The sequence below is a fragment of the Haliotis cracherodii genome, unplaced genomic scaffold, assembly GCF_022045235.1.
Source record: "Haliotis cracherodii isolate W230 unplaced genomic scaffold, xgHalCrac1.p SCAF_3, whole genome shotgun sequence".
Lineage (NCBI taxonomy): Eukaryota > Metazoa > Mollusca > Gastropoda > Lepetellida > Haliotidae > Haliotis > Haliotis cracherodii.
The window spans coordinates 75,401,466-75,421,384 of NW_027266286.1; positions in this window are offsets into that span (position 1 = coordinate 75,401,466).

The window sequence follows — 19,919 nt, forward strand, 5'->3', positions numbered from 1 at the left end:
TCGTCCCTGTATCCGCCACTGGCAGTTCGAGAAGTCGTTGTACATGTGGGGGAACAGGGGGGAGTTGATGTAGCCACATTCACCCCCGCATTTAGGAACGCCCGAGCACGTTCTACCCACGTGCTGACACCCGCCACAATCTGCAATGACATGCCTCGTGATCCATATAGTGAGTGAGTTACGCCCCTTTTATAATTATGTCGGCGGGGGAACCAGAAATGGGCTTCACAGCTTGTACCCATGTATACCTGGGTATTCGGCGTAACGAGAGAATGCTTTAACCACTAGGCTACCCCACCGTCCTAATTTATCGGTATATCACACCAGGACAATACCACCCAAGTTACGAAGTGGTCAAAAACACGTGGGGAGACCGACACAAACTGCCGGGCAAAGACCCATGTTTGTGGGTGGCTAAATACGAAACAAATAGGAAATGGTTATTCGAAGTGATGTACTTGATACGGGTATCATAGTTATGTTTTGAACCTTAAGATCGAAGTGTTTCGGTGACTGTTTTCATGTTAGTAACGTTTTGATAACGTTTGTTTTTAATCCAATTCTCAAGTGTATATTTATTTTGCCAGACAGGTTAGGTTGACAGAGTGAGGGACCTGACTTAACACATTGAACAGATACTAGTACACCACCGAGGACGCATGTAATCATACATAAATACATGAACTAGAATATCCACTTTGTAAACTGCCGTACCTGACTCATTGATGTGTAAGGTAAATCCCCTGGCGGCTGTCTCACTGAGTCTATAGCAAGATTTGAAGGTGAAGGTCATCTGAGATTCACTGCTGATGAGCTGACTCTCCCGGAAGTTGACAGAATCTGTCCCTGTCACGGACCACAGCGGCTGCGACCCCACCCCCGGGCCGTCGTGCACGATCAGGGTATCCTCGCACTGCCCCAGGGTCGGGCTGTAGAGGGACTGAAGGGGAGAGTATAACATTAACATAGGTCAGCACCAAGTCACATTGGGTGTAAGAATCTACATCGAAACGTCGCTATATGCAATAAACCAGAAGTTGTAATCTATTAAGTTGGACGTTTTCCTACTTACTTGCCAACTTCTAGAATGCCAATCAAAGAGATTGGAATGTATCTCCGAGAGTGACCGTATTGGTGTTAAATGAGTGTACAGACAGGCCCCACAATCCTTCAAAAGATTGTGAATTAAGTTTAGAAAAAAATCCACTTCATGTCTTACTAATTTGGTTTGCTGTATGGTCCATTTCACGAAAACTGTTTCACAACGCGCCTCAGCCTGATGCGACGTTAAAGTTGAACTCATTCACTAACAGTACTGTCAGAGTAATGGCGTTTCACCGTACAACATGCCTCACCCTGATCTGCGTCTGGAGGGGAGCAAGTTCGATGTCTACCACTGTCAGCTGGATGAACACCCCCGGGGGAAACTGTACCTTCCACTCGCACTCCAGCCCCTCCCCATAGTACAGAGGGTAGGAGGGGGAACGCAGCTCTGTGGACGACGTGACAGTCGCGTGACATTCGTGGAAGCGGTGGACACCTGTCACGTAGGAATTCAATGAAACAGGAACGCATGGATCTATTTCTTTAGTAAGAAAGTGTTATCCCACAATATAACATCTGTTATCACTTGGAGTATTTGCGGTCATACTGTTTTCCCACACGGGAAATAGCCTATGTTCTAGGTTCTAGGAAAATGGGTGACCCCAAGTACCTCAGCTGGTGATCTCACCTTCAATGCACATGCGCTGTGTGTAGGCCGCGGCCACGCCCTCCCCTCTGAGGAACCACTGTTTGGTGTGTCGGCTGTAGCGGTTCCCCACGAGGTGTTGGCACTGTCCGGTCTCTGCCTCGTACGTGAAGCCCGCGCACCTGTCCGTCACCACCATGTCGCACGTGTCCGCCCAAGTGGCTTGTGCGCATTTATTCACAGTGTCGTTGCTGCAAGCCGCGAAGCAGTCTTCCCACGTTGCCGCGAACATCTGAGTCGTCGTGGTCTCCAACAGAGGAGGACGGAGTTTGTATCTTCTCATCGTCTGCCACCCCAAGGTCATGCTTGTCGGAGACGCACAGCGCAAGTCAAAGTTGGCTGAAAGGGAGGTAAATCTGAACTACAACTACAACTATTACTACTACTACTACTACTACTACTACTACTACTACTACTACAACTACTACGCTTTCAGTACCGACATAACAACCATGTGGTAGTAAGGTCTGCCACATACGTCTCATGGGACATCCAAGTAGCTCCATCTTGACGCAGGCATCGCCACGTGGGAAGGTCAGTCGTATCTGACGGGCAAGCACCTGCCTCCCTAGGGTCAGTGTCTGGGGCGTGGCAGGGTGAAGGTCGGGATCAACACGGAACTCCTGGACAGCAAACAGCACCACGTCAAGACACTTGGCGGACCTTTGTCCAATGTAGCAGACAGACATCGTTATGTTGTATTTAAGAATCTCCCGAAATAAAAACTCACCCTTCCCGTGACCAGTCAAAGTCAACGCTATTTATTGCATGTAAGGCTTCCGGCCCATAAAAACAAAGGAGTTACATATAAGTAGTTTTACATATTCGGATATATACTAATGTTTAACAATTCGTATATGAGGGAAATTTCCTTTTTAACATATGTAACCAGTTTTAATATCACAGCATCATCTTTGTTAGAGAAAGGATACAGGATAACTCGACAGATGGCGCTCTGGTATAAACCTGTTTCTTAGATCACAATACTAAGGACATACAAAAGTAAAATGAATTTCATTTTCCATAGCTAAATGACATAATGGGCATAACCTCTTCGATGTTTCAGTGGACATTTTTTTATCATGATATCTGACAATCCGAATTGAATAAATGGACGTCGAAGGGTTCTTGATGTTAATGCAGATAAGTATTTGTCTGGTTGAAAAAGACTCTTAAAAATTATATACAAGTCATGACTGTTTTCAAGAGTGGAATGCCATTCCTGATAAAACATATTTGCAGATTGTTCACGAAATTGTTTCAAATAGAGTTTAACACCACCATCTGTTTGGGTTTAACCATACAATTCCGTAGCCAAGAGGTTTCTCATATGTGATGTTCATGTTACTTTGACCATGCCATCTAAATGTACAAGCATATTATAAGCAAGTTTGGGGATTTGTCGTTCATGTATTCCAAAAATATTAAACCAGTATTTGAAGCATCTAACTTGGGAGTTGATATATCACACCATGACACAAGCTACTCACAGTAGCGCTGCCTCCATCTTCTGTCCCCAGCAACGTGAAGCTGCCATTGCCCGTGCGGTAGCCCACGTTGAATGACGTCACAAAGCGGACGTTGCTGCCCTCTGTCCATCCCTGCACCACCACAGCGTCCACCACAGACGGAGTTAGGAGGTCTACCTACGCGACAACACAGTCCTGTTCAGTATTCATGTTGTGTGGAAGAGTAGTGGATGTTGTTAATATATGTGACGTAATTGTCTGTTCCAGCAAATGATTGAACGACAGGTAACAAAATATCATGAACTGTCGTGGCCCATTTGAACTCCAGTGGACAGCGTCAAGAGCAACAAGGGGGAGATTCCAGACTCATTTCGACCTGACTTGATCCTAGGCAATGGTGGATCGAGCATGTTTAAAAGGATGTTCCTCTCTTAGTCTTTTTTACTGCACTTCATCATACTACATTTGTTTTTCAAAAGAGGAGAGGGGACCCCCTGGAGCCCCTGGATCCGCCTATGCTTAGTGTGCATACCTATGTGGAAACATAATTTTCAACACAACTCTTGATTTAAGAACGGAGACATGCCTGTTTCAAGACATTGGACAGTGACAAACATCTGCAAATTCGTGGGTGCACGAGCATCAACGCTAGGGCCTGTCACTTATAGCGGATGCCACTTACTATATTGACTATTTCTGTTGTAAGCCTGGCGCTGTGGGTTAAATATAACCTTTTGATTATTCTCTGATCTTGCGTGGTCATTTACTGATATCACAGTTCTTTGTTGTGGGTTAACCTCTGCGTTTCAAGTTAGAAATTACCTCGCAGCATGTACGAATATCACAGATGTACACAGTATTACGTCTAGATGTGTCCCCGGTAGTGTAGTGGACTGTGTTTACATCGCCAATCAGTGTGATACTGTTTCCCGTAATTATATATGTGCGTGCATATTGATGATGTTCTTGAAATGAAAGATGGCTTAACTAACATGTGTTTTTATTGAGAACTAAAAAGATGAAAACACGACAGTTATATATCGTTGCTTGTCAAAGCTAAGGTGTTTTTGGTTAAGAAATATGTTTGATCACACTTACGCAAATATTCAGATTGATAAACAAAACACACACGTGATAACAGAATAACATTATTATCTCGATACTGAAGACGACGTAGCGTGATGATCCTGACAGTATACACTAAGGAAGGCACTGTTCGATCTACGTCGACATGTGCCCTTCGAGTTATGGAGATGCGATTGCAGTTGTGAGGTTACCTCTATATATGGCTGTGTGTCATCCGGGCTACTGCACCATCCCTTTTCACGATGGAGGCGCGCATGCGTAGAGAGACTGTCACGACTGTCGGATGAGGAGAAAATCTGGAAGTCTTGTATATACCCTGATGTGACACCCATTGTACGACCACACCCTGTGTCTGAAGTAGAAACAAGCCTGTATATACCTGATTTGACCCCCATTATATGACTACACCCTGTGTCTGAAGTAGAAACAAGCCTGTATATACCTGGTGTGACCCCCATTGTACGACCACACCCTGTGTCTGAAGTAGAAACAAGCCTGTATATACCTGGTGTGACCCCCATTGTACGACCACACCCTGTGTCTGAAGTAGAAATAAGCCTGTATATACCTGGTGTGACCCCCATTGTACGACCACACTCTGTGTCTGAAGTAGAAACAAGCCTGTATATACCTGATGTGACCCCCATTGTACGACCACACCCTGTGTCTGAAGTAGAAACAAGCCTGTATATACCTGATGTGACCCCCATTGTACGACCACACCCTGTGTCTGAAGTAGAAACAAGCCTGTATATATCTGATGTGATTACCATTGAATGACTACACCCTGTGTCTGAAGTAGAAACAAGCCTGTATATACCTGATGTGACCCCCATTGTAAGACCACACCCTGTGTCTGAAGTAGAAACAAGCCTGTATATACCTGATTTGACCCCCATTATATGACTACACCCTGTGTCTGAAGTAGAAACAAGCCTGTATATACCTGGTGTGACCCCCATTGTACGACCACACCCTGTGTCTGAAGTAGAAACAAGCCTGTATATACCTGATGTGACACCCATTGTACGACCACACCCTGTGTCTGAAGTAGAAACAAGCCTGTATATATCTGATGTGATTACCATTGAATGACTACACCCTGTGTCTGAAGTAGAAACAAGCCTGTATATACCTGATGTGACCCCCATTGTAAGACCACACCCTGTGTCTGAAGTAGAAACAAGCCTGTATATATCTGACGTGACCCCCATTGTACGACCACACCCTGTGTCTGAAGTAGAAACAAGCCTGTATATACCTGATGTGACCCCCATTGTACGACCACACCCTGTGTCTGAAGTAGAAACAAGCCTGTATATACCTGATGTGACCCCCATTGTTCGACCACACTCTGTGTCTGAAGTAGAAACAAGCCTGTATATACCTGATGTAACGAGATACACCCATACACTGTAGTGGTTTTTAGAATTTAACACAGACGAGACTTCAAAACATGATTAGAAATGTATCTAAATCCTAAACGGAATACACATTTAGCTCTACACACATGAAATAAGCTATCGCATGACAGCCTAAACACCTCCTAAACACAACATTCCCATAATGTAAACATGTTCAGAAATTAACACCTTAAAACATGTTTGGAATTTAAACTTGTTTAAAGTTAAAATATATTTAGAGTTTAAAAATGTTTACAATTTGAACATGTTTCAATAAAGTTCACATTATTAAGCAAAAAGTTAAAATCAAATATAGATACGATGTGCAAATCTGCTTCACAGGCACTTGCCTAACACATATACAGCGTACAGCGACCTGACACCTGTGACGACATGTCTCCGTGGCACAGGTGGTAGCGTAAAGGACCACACATCAAGAGGTTGCGGGTTCGTATCCCACCCAGGATATGTGTTCATAAATGTGTTGTTGCTTATGACTAATAATGCATCTCTCATACAGCAAGCTGACAATGAAAGTATATCTCATTACTACTATAGACTTTTAACGTATATGTTAGCACCACAAATTAATAAAATAGCGGTGAACACGCCCCCCTCGTCCACACACACACAAACACACACAGACACGTTTTTGTTTCCCTTTTAAACGCAAATCAAAATATATACAGCACCCCTTTTTAAATTACCTACAGTGAATGTCAAGTGGTGTATATGTTACAGTCAATGCATATAATCAGTCAATATGTATATTGACAGAACACTTCAGTCAATATGTATATTGACAGAACACTTCAGTCATTATGTATATTGACAGAACACTTCAGTCAATATGTATATTGACAGAACACTTCAGTCAATATGTATATTGACAGAACACTCCAGTCAATATGTATATTGACTGATTCACTCGGGCAATGTACGTATTGACTGAAAAATGAGACTGGATTTTAGACAGATTGACTGAAATAAATTACACAGTCACTCCTTAATATGATCTCAACATTTTAACTCGGATCTACTTTAAACTTACGAAGATCAAAGTAACTTCTGTAAGTAATTAAAAATGTTTTCACAATGAATTGTTTGGTTGTTCAGACATGGATAATCCAGTCCTCTTTTACGTCACTTATCTTGATTCGTTTACACTTCTGATTTGAGAAGTAGAAGAGATTTGTACAGTTCTACAACCTCGCGGGTGATATTAGCATATTCAGACTTCTACTCGGAGTTGATCTTCTCACAATATTGAATGACAAACTAATTCTGCCAGTGTATAGCTTGAATATAGCTGAGTACGGCGTTAAACAAACAAACAAACAAACAAACAAACATATCCTGCAGCTAAATGAGTCTGAGGGAAAGTGTGAGATAAGAAGGACGTGGATAACCTGGCAATCCTGGTACAAGCAGGGACTGTAACGGTTTATCTGTTCAGTGAGCCTCCTACCTTCAACGTAGATTTCTATTTCCGTCACGTGCAGGCTGTTCAGTGTTCCTTGGTTCACCTCCGGATCCCAGTGCACGAAGTCCTGCACTGTGACGTAACGAGCTCTGATTGGCTGATCACATTCGAATGCAAAGACAGAAGTTTTATGTGTGCTGTGGGGTCCACCGCAAACATGGGCACCAAAGGTAAAGAAATCCCACTGTCGCCTGCTGAGCCACGTGACCGCATCCCAGAAGGCGTATGGTGTTGCCACTATGTGAGAGCAACAAAGAGTCTTAGTCAAAGTTGTTGCCAAGGAAACTGGAAAAATACTTTTTTTAAAATTCATAACTATCAAAAGGCACCAGTTCACAACTAGACCTATGTATGTGCCAAGTTTGGTTAAGACATCTGTCACGTGTTTTGAGTTTTGCTCTGGAAACGAAACGTGGCGGAAGGAGGGACAACGGACAGCACCCACTCCTACATGCCCCTTCAGCTTCGTGGCTGGGGGTAATAAACAGACATGAGTCATGTTCAGAGATCACCAATGGGTTGGAATCGGCCCCAGTATTGCAAAACTAGATGCTTGTCGCATGAGGCAGCGGGCAGATTCAGGGAAGGGAGGTCACTCTCAGTTTATTGCACGGAACTTGACATTTAGTTATGTACATGAAGTACAGTCAGACAATTACTCAAATAATAGCCTCAGCTTGAGACCGTAGCGCTGGGTCATCATCATGATGAAACACATTCACTCACGAGGGGCAGATAATCCGGAACTCACTGACATTTTAAGAAGGAAAACGTTAGAAATGTTAGGAAAGGGGCACGTTGCAAGCCACGAATCGCTTAGATAAAGCAAAGTAGTTGCTCAGCCCGGGGTCTGCAACAGCTCGAAGCGCTTACGCACTCTTCCAAAATTAAGAACGTAATAGAAGAGGCTCGATGACCAGCCGATAGATTTGTGACTACTTTGTAGATGTGGAGCAGACCGAGGATGGTGCGATGTTAACTGCCTTTGCTAATTTCCCAGTTGATCCAGTCAAGAATTTCTTGTTCCACTGTCAAACGCAGCCGCCATTTTGGTTTGAGAACGAAGCGACCTCAGCCACCGATTGTCGCGCTTGCAAGCGGCTGAAAATAAGCGCACCGTTTTAAGGCGAATCGCTGTGCATCGCTTGCAAGCGATTGGTGCTTTGCAACGCACCCAAGATTAACTCCACTGAAGGCGTTCAGATAACGTCGTGTTGAACGTCATATTGAATTTTCTCAACAATAAAGCACTGCGACGTCATATGGGTTTAATTGAAAAATCAGCAATGATAATCGCTTAAATGCAAATGTGAACATATCGGGAAGTTATCACAATCACTCTACCCAGAAGGGTAGTTTAAGGTGTTATCTTTGCTGGTGTGCAGGAACTGAAAATAGCAAACAAAGAGAAAACAGTTTATCATCCAAAACTGGCTCCCACAGGAGATATAGCTTGGGTGAAATTGCATGACAATGCATTGTGACATCATTGGTTACCATGACGTCACAATCAAATGACATCACTAATGGATCTGCTACTGAAGCTGTAAGCAGGACATTTTACGCTTAAGACACTGCTTATTACTGTCTACAAGCTAAAAAAGTTGGAAGAATGATGTTGGATGATAAATAAAATCTCACCCTCGTGTCTTTTGATACCAAATATATCAACACTCATTGATATATTTGATATACAAAGCCACTCGGTGAGATTATCTATATATTCTCACCGTTTGTAAGGTATACAATGACTTTGTGAACGATGACGTCACGCATGACGTCGACTTGTATCCAAGGTTCCACCAGAGGTCTCCGGCTAATGAAGGCAGCGTTAGCTGGAACAGTAATATGTGTACGTGTCGTTCTACTGTCGTCAGTAGCAAGCAAATAGTGTGTACAGTATACATCAAGCGCGTTTCATTGCAGTGACAGAACAAATCTTTCAGCACCATTGCTTTTCCACATGTTTTGCGATAGTTACTTGTTAAACCGTCAACGACAGATCTCCTGTCCGATCCCTCCGCCTCGTCGCAGGAATACAGCGGATAGCCCAGTGACGTCATTTTGTGCACGCGGGCAGATAACTCGGCTGAAACAAGTAAAAACAGACAATGTAGGCAATGTAACAAAGGTTTGAGATCGACACGACAGACACAGTGCAACTTCAAACGTCGCAGAGCACAACGTCATCAACGACAGACAGGAAGAGGAGAAGGTGTGACGTACGACAGCCAGGAAGTGGAGAAGGTGTGACGTACGACAGACAGGAAGAGGCGAAGGTGTGACGTACGACAGACAGGAAGAGGAGAAGGTGTGACGTACGACAGACAGGAAGTGGCGAAGGTGTGACGTACGACAGACAGGAAGAGGCGAAGGTGTGACGTACGACAGACAGGAAGTGGAGAAGGTGTGACGTACGACAGACAGGAAGTGGAGAAGGTGTGACGTACGACAGACAGGAAGAGGCGAAGGTGTGACGTACGACAGACAGGAAGTGGAGAAGGTGTGACGTACGACAGACAGGAAGTGCAGAAGGTGTGACGTACGACAGACAGGAAGATGCGAAGGTGTGACGTACGACAGACAGGAAGAGGAGAAGATGTGACGTACGACAGACAGGAAGTGGCGAAGGTGTGACGTACGACAGACAGGAAGAGGAGAATGTGTGACGTACGACAGACAGGAAGAGGAGAAGGTGTGACGTACGACAGACAGGAAGAGGAGAATGTGTGACGTACGACAGACAGGAAGTGGAGAAGGTGTGACGTACGACAGACAGGAAGAGGAGAAGGTGTGACGTACGACAGACAGGAAGAGGAGAAGGTGTGACGTACGACAGACAGGAAGAGGAGAATGTGTGACGTACGACAGACAGGAAGAGGAGAAGGTGTGACGTACGACAGACAGGAAGAGGAGAATGTGTGACGTACGACAGACAGGAAGAGGAGAAGGTGTGACGTACGACAGACAGGAAGAGGAGAAGGTGTGACGTACGACAGACAGGAAGAGGAGAATGTGTGACGTACGACAGACAGGAAGAGGAGAAGGTGTGACGTACGACAGACAGGAAGAGGAGAAGGCGTGACGTACGACAGACAGGAAGAGGAGAAGGTGTGACGTACGACAGACAGGAAGAGGAGAATGTGTGACGTACGACAGACAGGAAGAGGAGAAGGCGTGACGTACGACAGACAGGAAGAGGAGAAGGTGTGACGTACGACAGACAGGAAGAGGCGAAGGTGTGACGTACGACAGACAGGAAGAGGAGAAGGTGTGACGTACGACAGACAGGAAGTGGAGAAGGTGTGACGTACGACAGACAGGAAGTGGCGAAGGTGTGACGTACGACAGACAGGAAGAGGAGAAGGTGTGACGTACGACAGACAGGAAGTGGAGAAGGTGTGACGTACGACAGACAGGAAGAGGAGAAGGTGTGACGTACGACAGACAGGAAGAGGAGAAGATGTGACGTACGACAGACAGGAAGTGGCGAAGGTGTGACGTACGACAGACAGGAAGAGGAGAAGGTGTGACGTACGACAGACAGGAAGTGGAGAAGGTGTGACGTACGACAGACAGGAAGAGGCGAAGGTGTGACGTACGACAGACAGGAAGAGGAGAAGATGTGACGTACGACAGACAGGAAGTGGCGAAGGTGTGACGTACGACAGACAGGAAGAGGAGAAGGTGTGACGTACGACAGACAGGAACAGGACACAGTTGAAGGCCTTCCACAGATTCATACTGCACGCAGACAGGCCCCCCGGGAGCGTCTTCCAGCGCCCGACAGTAGCGCGCCTCAAGCAAGGAGGGGGCCACGTCTCCACCGAGAGCGTTCCACTCCTTCGTCCTCGTCCATTCGTTGCAATGCCCGCCGTCAGATAATGTTTCATGACGTCCCCGGTAGGATGCGCCCTTGTCCTGTCTATCCCAGCATTCTCTCCGGGCTAATAAATGCAGAAACACGGATTAAAAGAGAATATAACAAATGCTTGTATTTTAGTAATACTCCACGAACGATGTTTTACGTGTTATGTCGACCGCACCTGCACAGAATGTACAACACAATGTAATATGCGTACCATACGGCACATAGTGGCACAGCCCGAGGTTGAGGTCCGGGGTACCCGGTAGAAAGGTGAACGTGTGGGAGTTGAGAATCATACCCTTCAGGGATGGGCAGGCCGTAAACGAAGTTCTCTGGGGGTGAAAAGCATATTTTAGTTACATAATAATTTCCTTGTTGAGAAAAAAGTGCCTGGGGCAAAAAACATGGTAAAAAAATTCTGGTCAAGGTTGCTGTATTTGTTTTTTTTTCCAGAACATATTGTACATCTGGATGACATGCGCACGCACTTATATACACTTCCCTCACCTCCCTATTCTTGTATGTACAGTGTTATGACGTCACCCAGCCTATGATGACGCAGAAAATATGACGTCACAGTCCGCTTTAATAAGGTGGTTACGATGTCCGACATGGGCCCCGTTCCACAAAACGATCGTAGCGTTAGACGATCATAATTCCCATACTTTAATATAGACTTAGTCAGTCTTAGAGTTAAGATCGCTTTGTGGAACGGGGCGATATTGCCTCATCATACCACGACCGCCTGCATCGTTCTTCAAGTTGATTTCCAATCGTGTGGCTGGTCCAGGTTTCGTGACTTAACATGCTGCCTTGACAAGGCTGGAATATTGCTGATTGCGGCGTTACAGAACATGCACTCACACACATAGATCATTAACCATGTTTAAGCAGGGCAAAGCAGATCTAGACATTGGTGTTCGTAATGCGGGCACACCTGGAGTAACACGAACGCCGACGATGTTGGAAGGTGGAAGGCTTTGCTCGGGTCTTCGTCGTCCCTGCAGCATAGACCCAGACTAAAGGACAACGTATCTGCTGAAAAGTCGACAAGGATGGCGGCGTCTCTGTCTGTTGTCGTCACAGCGTAGTTTTCAAGTGTCATGGCGTCGTAGCGGAAATCTGTGGAGGGCGAAGGCTGGGCTGAGAGTTTTGCTGAGAGTGCCCAGGAAAGTGCTTGGTATGAGAAACATGAAGTAGTTGCCATAGGTACTGATAAGAGACTCGCTTCCGGGTTTCACATCGGACAATACATTGTAGCTGTTTCAAATCGAACAATACATTGTAGCTGTTTCACATCGGACATTACATTGTACCTGTTTCACATCGGACATTACATTATAGCTGTTTCACATCGGACAATACATTGTACCTGTTTCACATCGGACATTACATTGTACCTGTTTCACATCGGACAATACATTGTACCTGTTTCACATCGGACATTACATTGTAGCTGTTACACATCGGACTATACATTGTACCTGGTATATCAGATTATTCATTGTACCTGTTTCACATCGGACAATACATTGTACCTGTTTCACACCGGACAATACATTGTAGCTGTTTCACATCGGACTATACATTGTACCTGTTTCACATCGGACTATACATTGTACCTGTTTCACATCGGACAGTACAATGTACCTGTTTCACATCGGACAATACATTATACCTGGTATATCGGACTATACATTGTACCTGTTTCACATCAGACAATACAATGTACCTGTTTCACATCGGACTATACATTGTAGCTGTTTCAAATCGGACTATACATTGTACCTGTTTCACATCGGACTATACATTGTAGCTGTTTCACATCGGACAATACAGTGTACCTGTTTCACATCCGACAATACATTGTACCTGGTATATCGGACTATACATTGTACCTGTTTCACATCGGACAATACAATGTACCTGTTTCACATCGGACAATACATTGTAGCTGTTTCACATCGGACAATACAATGTACCTGTTTCACATTGGACATTACATTGTACCTGTTTCACATCGGACATTACATTGTTCCTATTTCACATCGGACATTACATTGTACCTGTTTCACGTCGGACATTACATTATAGCTGTTTCACATCGGACTATACATTGTACCTGTTTCACATCGGACTATGCATTGTACCTGGTATATCGGACAATACATTGTACTTGGTATATCGGACTAACCATTGCACCTGGTATATCGGAGTATACGTTGTACCTGGTATATCGGACTATACATTGTACCTGGTATATCGGACTATACATTGTACCTGGTATATGGGACTATACATTGTACCTGGTATATCGGTCAGACAGTTCACGTGGTTATTAATGTATCTTATGGGAGACACAGAAATCATAGCCCAGTTTGTCGTTTGTAATGATATCGAAATTCACATGGGCATACACGCCCGCATATATGATTACGGCCATACGGAAATATTCATAAGTCTAAACACATTGTTTGATCAAATCTGAACTGTTGCGTATTAATACTTGATATTATTTTGATAATCGTTGTTAGCATGCTAAAATATTGATATGTTGCAGTGATAGAGATTGTTGTACGTTTGTTGGTCAGTGACAGCAAATAATTGAGTGATGTTGAATGATAACGAAATGTCAGTGGAATTTAGAATTACCTCCTCTGTTGTTTATCAACAAAACAGGTTTGATCGTTGGGGAAGTTTCAGGATGGGACAGTTTCGATGAGGCTGAGTTTAGCAGACCGAGACGGGGAGAGTGGGGGTCTATGTCGGCCTGACTTGTCGAATCCCGGTTCGCGCCCATTATGTTTCTAGGTTTGTCAGCACCATGCCCGTGCTCCTGGTTTTCACCAAATTGGTAAACGTCTGAGACCTGCATCACTTCGGGCTTTCCTCCGACATGAAACCGACACGCCGTGATGTGACGGGAATACTGCTAAAAGCGGCGTTAAAACCAACTCACTCACTCACATACTCGTTTTAGTACAAAACAGAAGAAGGCATGAACACCTAAAATACCTAAAAAAACTCTTTATTCAACTGCATAATCAGCCTTTGCCTCTCTGTGCTGGACATTAACTGTTGTATCAAAATATGCCAAATGTGTGTTTATATGATTGTGAGCAACGGACAGGTTGACTTACCTGTAGGACAATCCCCCGGGACGACCTTCACCAGGCAGTAGGACCCCCGGGGCCAGGGGGGACGGGAAACGTTGCCCGCCTCATCAACCTCCCCTCCATCCCCCTCATGCTCCACTCTCACACACAGGTTCAGCTGAATGGTCCGGTAATGGTAGGGTCCTAGCAGAGGGAGGTTGTTGGTCCATGTTTGTCTACCGTCGCTGCTGTTGTTGCCAACGTAGGTGAGATTGATGAAGGTGGTCGTCCATCCATGGTTCTCACTCTCAGGGCATCCCGTCGAGGTGGACAGCAGGCCGTATGACCCTATGGGCCAATCGCTCTCCCGCCTTTCTGAAAATAGCACGTGTGAACGTCAGAACTTGTATCACTGTTTCAGGAAACGTGCTGCAGATTTCAACAAGATGACAGTAATAATAATAAGAACAATAAAGATAGTAATACTGAGCATCCGTCGTTACACAGTCTGAAATAGTAACACTGAAGCATCACTTTCTTTCCCAGTATACTCCGACAGCTTTATATCAATGTATTTGGTATGCACCGACAGCCTTATATCAATGTATTTGGTATGCACCGACAGCTTTATATCAATGTATTCGGTATGCACCGACAGCCTTATATCAATGTATTCGGTATGCACCGACAGCCTTATATCAATGTATTTGGTATGCACCGACAGCTTTATATCAATGTATTTGTTTTACACCGACAGCCTTATATCAATGTATTTGTTTTACACCGACAGCCTTTTATCAATGTGTTTGGTATCATGGCTAAAACAATTGTGAAGTTTGTTTTACAGCAATTCGAAAGTGTCCGAGAAAAAATATTACAAGTTTCATAAGTATATGCGATGTACATGAAAACAATATGTGCTGGTGTCGTTTTTCGAAAAAAAGGTTCTGTTCCAAATAATGCTGATGGTGTTGGACAGCGCGATATAAGCCAGGCTACGCGTCCATATAAGCCACGCAGTGCTGCGATATAAGCCTATAAACACAAAGATAAGCCATGTTACATGGCAATGTAATCCATGTAACGCATTGATGTAACTCACTCAACAGGCTGATGAATTCCACGGATAATGGTTTGCATCGATATTAGCTCGGCAACGAATCCTGGAAAGGGCATTCTTTCATGTACTACAGATTTGTTGATGTAAAGTGAGTGAGTTAAAAGTTAACGTCACATCGTGTGGATGTAAATGTCATCTTATTGGACTATGCGCGCAATTCGCCTTTCTTCTTGAAGTAATTGACGTGAGAGGTTTGTTTGTATGTTGTTTAAGGCCGCGCTCAGCAATATTCCAGCTGTATGACGGCGGTCTGTAACTAATCTAGTCTAGACCAGACAATCCGGTGATTGATATCAAGAGCATCGATCCACGCATTTGGGAAGCGATGACATGCATCAACCAAAACAAGCATAGTCACCTTTTGCGACAAGCATGGGTTTTTAAAGACCTATTCTACCCCGGATCGTTACGGTCGAGAGAGAGGTCAGACAGGTCAGATAGGTCAGAGAAGCACGTGTATTTACCAATGGCACAGAAAGTGCCCGTATATCCTGGTTCACAGTCGCAGACGCAGCCAGTGTTGTTGAGGACGCCTCTGCTACCACACTGCAGCCAACGACATTCTGACAGAAAACACAAAACTATTATATTGACATGCCTTGATACAACACTGTTAGCGCCATTAATACCTGTTCTTGTTGTGTAACGCTATACGTGAACTTGAAGGGTATGTTATATCCTAGGAATACTCATGGCGATTAGTACTGACTACTAATTTCTAGTAAGCAAACTGTGGTAGCCTAGTGGTGAAAGCGTTTGCTCGTCACGTAGAAGACCCGTGATCGATTCCTAACTTGTGTGAATCCCATTTGTGGTGTTCCTCGCCGTGATATTGCTGGAATATTGCTAAAAGCGGCGTAAAACCATACTCACTTATATGCAACTTAAGCCAGTGGTTATTTGATAATCGCTCATGTCTTAAATGATGTTTACACGCTTCGCTGACTGACCTGGCAGGAACTCTCTCACCTACCTGGCACGCCCTCGTCCCACAGAATGTACGCCGACACTGTCGTGAACGAAAACAACGTCATGACAAAGGTGGTTGACATCGCCGGCATGCTTCTGGCCACAGACACGACCTGACTGGTTGTGGTACGTTTCCCAGTCCCCCACCGCTGTGTCCGAGTCCACCACTGCTGTGTCCGAGTCCCCCACCGCTGTGTCCGAGTCCCCCACCGCTGTGTCCGAGTCCCCCACCACTGTGTCCGAGTCCCCCACCGCTGTGTCCGAGTCCCCCACCGCTGTGTCCGAGGCCCCCACCGCTGTGTCCGAGTCCCCCACCGCTGTGTCCGAGTCCCCCACCGCTGTGTCCGAGTCCCCCACCGCTGTGTCCGAGTCCACCACCGCTGTGTCCGAGTCCCCCACCGCTGTGTCCGAGTGCGCCCGTGGGGTGAAGGACACCACGTTCTGTACGTCGCCGTTGGATCAAGGGCACTACCTCCTGTACGACGCACTGCGTCGTGATGGCCGACAGACACATGATCAGTTATAAACAGAGACTTGTTTTGACTACAGTAAGTCGCGGCTTGGCCATCGACTGTATGTTGATGTTACTGAGTCCTCATCAGTGTTGTCGCAGTGGTGTCTGGTGTAGCTACGGCTGTGGTTGGTTGAAGTCGAGGTTATCAGTATAATCCCCCAGTGTCACCTGAGGCAAGGCTATTATTTTGATTGGGAACATGAAGACACTTCTTTATTGTTTCTCAACACCAGGGGTTGCGCCAAGATCAGGTGATAAAGTGGAAGTAACGCAGCGAGCCTTGCAGGAGAAATGATGATAACATGTGTCAGATTCATAAACAAGGAAAATAAGTCAATGCGATTTATAATTCACAGGATTTGTCGTGGACAAGGTGTGCACGTATGGGGGTCAGGATGTGTGGTGGGTCTGTGTCTGGATCTGTGTGGTGGGTCTGTGTGTGGATCTGTGTGTTGATCTGTAAGGTGGATCTGTGTGGTGGGACTGTGTGTGGATCTGTGTGGTGGGTCTGTGTGTGGATCTGTGTGGTGGGTCTGTGTGTGGATCTGTGTGGTGGGTCTGTGTGTGGATCTGTCTGGTGGGTCAGTGTGTTGGTCTGTGTGCGGATCTGTGTGGTGGGACTGTGTGATGGATCTGTGTGGTGGGTCTTTGTGTGGATCTGTGTGATGGATCTGTGTGGTGGGACTGTGTGTGGATCTGTGTGGTGTGACTATGTGTGGATCTGTGTGGTGGGTCTGTGTGTGGATCTGTGTGGTGGGACTGTGTGTGGATCTGTGTGGTGTGACTGTGTGTGGATCTGTGTGGTGGGTCTGTGTGTGGATCTGTGTGGTGGGTCTGTTTGGTGGGATTTAGTGTGGATCTGTGTGGTGGGACTGTGTGGTGGATCTGTGTGGTGGGTCTGTGTGTGGATCTGTGTGATGGATCTGTGTGGTGGGACTGTGTGTGGATCTGTGTGGTGGGTCTGTGTGTGGATCTGTGTGGTTCGGTCTGTGTGTAGATCTGTGTGGTGGGACTGTGTGTGGATCTGTGTGGTGGGTCTGTGTGTGGATCTGTGTGGTGGGTCTGTGTGTGGATCTATGTGGTGGGTCTGTGTGTGGATCTGTGTGGTAGGTCAGTGTGGTGGGTCTGTGTGTGGATCTGTGTGGTGGGACTGTGTGTGGATCTGTATGAGGTGGGACAATGTGTGGATCTATGTGGTGGAACTGTGTGTGGATCTGTGTGGTGGGTCTGTGTGGTGGATCTGTGTGATGGATCTGTGTGGTGGATCTGTGTGGTGAGACTGTGTGGTGGATCTGTGTGGTGGGTCTGTGTGATGGATCTGTGTGGTGAGACTGTGTGATGGATCTGTGTGATGGATCTGTGTGGTGAGACTGTGAGGTGGATCTGTGTGGTGGGTCTGTGTGATGAATCTGTGTGGTAGGTCTGTGTGAGGTGGGTCTGTGTGGTGGATCTGTGTGGTGGGTCTATGTGGTGGATCTGTGTGGTGGGTCTGTGTGATGGATCTGTGTGATGGATCTGTGTGAGGTGGGTCTGTGTGATGGATCTGTGTGAGGTGGGTCTGTGTGATTGATCTGTGTGAGGTGGGTCTGTGTGGTGGGTCTGTGTGGCGGGTCTGTGTGGTGGGTCTATGTGGTGGGTCTATGGGATGGATCTGTGTGGTTGGTCTGTGTGGTGGATCTGTGTGGTGGGTCTGTGTGGTGGATCTGTGTGGTGGGTCTGTGTGGTGGATCTGTGTGGTGGGTCTGTGTGGTGGGTCTATGGGATGGATCTGTGTGGTTGGTCTGTGTGGTGGATCTGTGTGGTGGGTCTGTGTGGTGGATCTGTGTGGTGGGTCTGTGTGGTGGATCTGTGTGGTAGTTCTCTGGTAGGTCTGTGTGGTGGGTCTGTGTGGTGGGTCTATGTGGTGGGTCTATGGGATGGATCTGTGTGGTTGGTCTGTGTGGTGGATCTGTGTGGTGGGTCTGTGTGGTGGATCTGTGTGGTGGGTCTGTGTGGTGGATCTGTGTGGTGGGTCTGTGTGGTTGGTCTGAGTGATGGATCTGTGTGATGGATCTGTGTGATGGATCTGTGTGGTGAGATTGTGTGGTGGGTCTATGTGGTGGGTCTGTGTGCTGGGTCTGTGTGGTGGATCGTTGTGGTGGATCTGTGTGGTGGGATTGTGTGGTGGGTCTATGTGATTACAAAAAGAACACATTTATAAACACAACGATTGTTATACCTCGGTGGAATTTGAACCTGCCACCTTTTGATTTATAGTCCGTCACGCGACAACGTGTGCTACGGAGACTGTTGTCGTCACAATTGTCAATTTTCCATCAGCTTGTTTTATTTGTACAATGTTTAGTTAATATTGTACCAAGTTCGTTGTACGTCGGTAGTACATACGTTATGCAAGTTGCCTTGGCACATCTAATTTCAATATGTATCAACCTGATTATATGTACTTTATTAAACATGTTAAGTTCTAACACATACCAACACCACAAGAAGATTGATACACATGCTAACATACCCACACTACAAGGGTATTGAAAAATTTGCAAGCACATATCAACACTACAAACATATTGATTGACATGCCAACACATATAGACACTACAAACATATTGATAGATTTGCAAGCACATATCAACATTACAAACATATTCATTGACATGCCAACACATACCAACATGCCAACACATACCAGCACTACAAACATATTGATTGACATGCCAACACATACCAACGCTATAAGTTTTGTTTGTTTATTTATTGTTTAACGCCGCACTGAGCAAAATTCAAGCTATATGATGTCGGCCTTTAAAAAATCAAGTCTGGATCAGACAATCCAGTGATTGACACCATGAGCATCGATCCACGCATTTGGGATACAATGACATGCATTAACCAAGTCAGGTCAGCGAGCCTTACCACCCGATCCTGTTAGTCGCCTCCTACGACAAGCATAGCCGCCTTTTACGGCAAGAATGGGTTGCTGAAGGCCTTTTCTAACCTGGATCTTCACGGGTCTACTTTTTGTAGTATAAGGTAACTAAACTGATTGACTTATCAGTTGGACACCACTTGGCAATGACGAAACTTCTCTCTCTTTTGAATTTTTGCCATTCCTGGAGCAGTGCCTGGGGCAGTTCATTCAGGTTTTAAACTGGAGGGTCTCTA